The sequence below is a fragment of the Lactuca virosa genome, chromosome 8, assembly GCF_052849685.1.
Source record: "Lactuca virosa cultivar CGN04683 chromosome 8, Lactuca_virosa_CGN04683_v6, whole genome shotgun sequence".
Lineage (NCBI taxonomy): Eukaryota > Viridiplantae > Streptophyta > Magnoliopsida > Asterales > Asteraceae > Lactuca > Lactuca virosa.
Window position 1 is genome coordinate 267924362 of NC_136433.1, and position 4254 is coordinate 267928615.

General features: G+C 34.2%; 1 pseudogene; it reads left to right on the top strand.

Annotated features, from left to right (window-relative positions):
• Positions 1-854: 854 nt before the first annotated feature.
• On the top strand, positions 855-4010 carry LOC145129574 (G-type lectin S-receptor-like serine/threonine-protein kinase At2g19130 pseudogene; annotated as a pseudogene).
• Positions 4011-4254: the final 244 nt, after the last annotated feature.

The following is a 4254-nucleotide window of genomic DNA, read 5'->3' on the forward strand; positions in this document are numbered from 1 at the left end:
AACATGAAAGTAAACCTCAATCATGTGAAGTGAAAATGAAATATTATACTTAATTACCTTTATTTCAATGTTAATTTGGTTTGCTTAATGGTTGTTTGCTTAATGGTGGTTTGCATAGTATATAAATATACAAATATCTACCAAAAATAATACTTTGATTGTAAGGTGGCGTAGAATGGTTATCCATTTTAATATAGGATACATAACATATCACATAATGAAAAAAAACAAAAAACTCATACATAACAAAAAAATTAGATTTCGAACTTTCCATCTGCTTCATTTGATATAGTAAATTCTACCCAACAAGATGGATAATTCAGATCATGTTTGGACAAAACAGAAGATATTGTCAATAAAAATTCATCTTGTAAATATTCAGTGTCATACGTTGATGCTCACCCACGACTACAATTAGAAGTTCAAATATTAGAATGAAATTAAAGATATTGGGCAAGATGAAGATTTAGACACCAATATAGCATGTGTTAAAAATAAAGAATTGCAGTAAGAAAATTAAAAAATAACTTTATATGCAACAAAATGCACAACTTAGTGGATACACCTTCTGAAAAGGTCCTGAAATTGAATGGAAAAACCACATTAGGAACAAAATTGTAAAATTGAAACTTTAGCTCCCAAAGTTGTAAACAATAAGAAAAATACACACACACAAGGACCCTTCTTGTAACTTAGTCTATTATGTAATATCAACTTTAATGTACATATTAAATTTTACTTGATTTTTTTAATATATCTATTATTTTAATATGATTTAATAATTTGTTTTTAGTTCAATTATATTAGTTTCAGGTTTTCCTTTTATTTTATTTAAATATTTTGATATATAGGTTCAAAAACATCCATATGAACACATTACAAACATCAATTTTTGTATAAACCCAGAAATCCTTTAGATGCTTTCACATTTCTCGATTCCTCATCTTCTCCAACTTCTTCATCGATGTCCTTCACAAACAGTTCGTTAATGGGGTTTCTCCTATTACTCTCTTTCTCTCTCATCGTTTCTCTGTCATCTGGAGCCGACACAATCACTGCAAGCCAATCTATTTCCGGAGATCAAACAATCAGCTCGAAAGATGAAAATTTTGAATTGGGGTTCTTCAAAGCAGGTAATTCTTCAAACTATTACATAGGTATATGGTACAAAAAGGTTTCCACAAGAACCATCGCTTGGGTAGCAAACAGAGAAACACCTGTTTCCGATAGATTCACATCTGAATTGAAAATCATTGAAGGTAACTTAGTTTTGTTAAACGAGTCAAAATCCCCAATTTGGTCAACAGGACTCAATTCTTCTTCTTCTTCCAATTCGAATTCTGTAATTGCTGTTCTTCTCGATGATGGTAACTTCGTATTGCGAAATGGGTTAAACTCAATTGATCCCATTTGGCAAAGCTTCGATTTTCCAGCTAATACTTGGTTACCTGGTGCTAGAATTTCGTACAATAACATAACAGGAAGAAAACAGCTTTTAACTTCTTGGAAAAGCATGGAAGATCCAGCTGAAGGATTGTTTTCTTTAGAGCTCGATCCAATTGAGAAGCAGTATTTGATTAAATGGAACAGAACGACACAGTATTGGACAAGCGGACCATGGAATGGAAGAATCTTTAGCGGAGTTCCTGAAATGAGATCGAATTACATCTACAATTTCAGCTACGTTTCAAACATAAATGAAAGTTATTTCACTTACTCTTTGTATAACCCTTCAATCATATCAAGATTCGTAATGGATGTTTCTGGTCAAATTAGGCAATTATCATGGCTAGACGCAACCCAACAATGGAATCTATTTTGGTCTCAACCAAGAACACAATGTGAAGTTTACGACTTTTGTGGCCCATTTGGATCATGTAGACAAAGCGGCTTACCATTTTGCAATTGCTTAACAGGTTTCAATCCCCGATCACAATCCGATTGGGATCTGAGCGATTTTTCCGGTGGGTGTGTGAGAAAAACAGTCGTACAATGCGGAAGAACATCGGAAAAATACGGGTTTCTCCCAATTTCATCTTCAATCGCTCGAAAGCCACCGAATTCGACTTCTTTACCTCTTTCAAGCTCAACCGAATGCAAGAACACGTGTTTGAATAGCTGTTCTTGTAACGCATACTCTTATGAGAACAACGCATGTTCGATTTGGAATGGGGAACTCTTGGATCTTACAGAAAATAGCAACGAGGTCATGATTTATGTCAAAGTCGCTTCGAAAGATCTTCCTAGTAACAAGAAAAACAATGCGGTTATCATCGGTGGGGTTGTTGGGTCTATTGTAGTTGTTGTCTTTATCTTGGGTTTGATTTTATTTTTAATTTATAGAAAAAAAATGAAAAATCCAGGAAAAACATCGGTTGAGGGGTCGTTGATTTCGTTTGTGTATCGGGATTTACAAACCGCAACAAAAAATTTCTCGGAAAAACTCGGAGGTGGTGGATTCGGTTCGGTTTTCAAAGGTACCCTGTCTGCAGATAACAGTGACGTGGCAGTTAAAAAGCTGGAAAGTGTTAGTCAAGGAGAGAAGCAGTTTAGAACCGAAGTGAGTACAATCGGGACAATTCAACATGTGAATCTTGTACGTCTTCGTGGGTTTTGTTCGGAAGGTAGTTATAAACTATTGGTATATGATTACATGCCAAATGGATCTCTAGACGCGCATCTTTTTAAAGATGAAAAGTGTCTTAATTGGAAAACAAGGTTTCAAATTGCTCTAGGAATTGCTCGAGGGTTGGTTTATCTTCATGAGAAATGTCGCGATTGTATCATTCATTGTGATATAAAACCCGAAAACATTCTTTTAGACAATGATTTGTGTCCAAAAGTTGCGGATTTTGGTCTTGCAAAGCTTGTGGGGAGGGATTTTAGTAGGGTTTTGACAACAATGAGGGGGACACGAGGGTATTTAGCACCCGAATGGTTATCGGGAGTTGCTATTACAATGAAAGCGGATGTTTATAGCTATGGAATGATGGTTTTTGAGTTGATAAGTGGGATGCGTAATTCGGAACATTCTAGAAAGTTTTTTCCCATGCATGCGGCCAATGTTCTTATAGGGGGTCATGATGATGTTCTTGGATTATTAGATCCTACATTGAATGGGGAAGCGAATGTTGAAGAAGTTATGAAACTTTGTAAAGTTGCGTGTTGGTGTATACAAGATGATGAAGAAAGTCGTCCTGCAATGAGTCAAGTTGAACAGATTCTTGAAGGGGTTTTGGATGTGAATATGCCTCCGATGCCTCGATCTTTACAATTGTTTGTTGATAATGAAGGTAATGATGTTGTTTTCTTCACTGAGTCATCTTCGAGTCAGACTTCACAAGCTCAAAGCAATCCCTCGAGTGGTGTTTCTCAAGCTAAGAGTGTTTCATCATCTTGAAAGTTGAAGGTATCATTGTAAGATCATATTCATAAGAGAAAATCACGAAAAAAAAAATGAACAAAATGGCTAGAAGTTTTGAATGGAATTACTACCTTTTTTACTCTTTACACGAAATTATCACATATTTCGCAATGGGTTCGCTACAAATTCACCTTAAATCTTAAAGAAAAAGAAAAATAATCGGTGAATCTTTACCAAAAAAGTCTTTTTAAGATTTTTTATTTTATGTGGCAATAGATCATTCAAAGATCAAATTTACAAAATATGTGGTAATTTCGTTGGAAAAAAGTTAAAAAGTTGATATTTTTTTAAAATCCTCCTTTCATTTTGTTCATTTTTGTGATTTTCTCTATCTATATACAATAAAGATGATTCTTGTGACAAACACGTACCTTTGTGTGCAAGGTGTATTTTGTAATTTTACGTGAGTCGATTAAATGGTTCATCTCCCTTCATTATTTTTCTTTGTAGTTATGTTATGTATATAAGGGTAGGGAAAGGGAAGATATATAATGGTAAGTTCCAATGTTTGGGTATGTTTTTGTTGTTTTTGGTGTAAGTTATATCTTTCATTTAAATTATACTAAAGCCGTAAGTATTAACAACATTTTTTTAAAGAAGTGTGATTAACTTTGGGATCATTAAATTAACCAAACGTTAAAAAGCGAAAATGGTAAAAGTTCATCATACGTGAATTTATTTATTTTTTTCACTATTAGAAAAGAAGTGGAGGTTGAGACTTCGTGATCAAAGGTGGGTTGTTCGGTTTGGAGTAAGATGGTCCCGTCTAGTTAAGGCTAGGAAAACGATGAAGACTAAGACTGAATTTATTATGTTTGCAAGGACAAAAA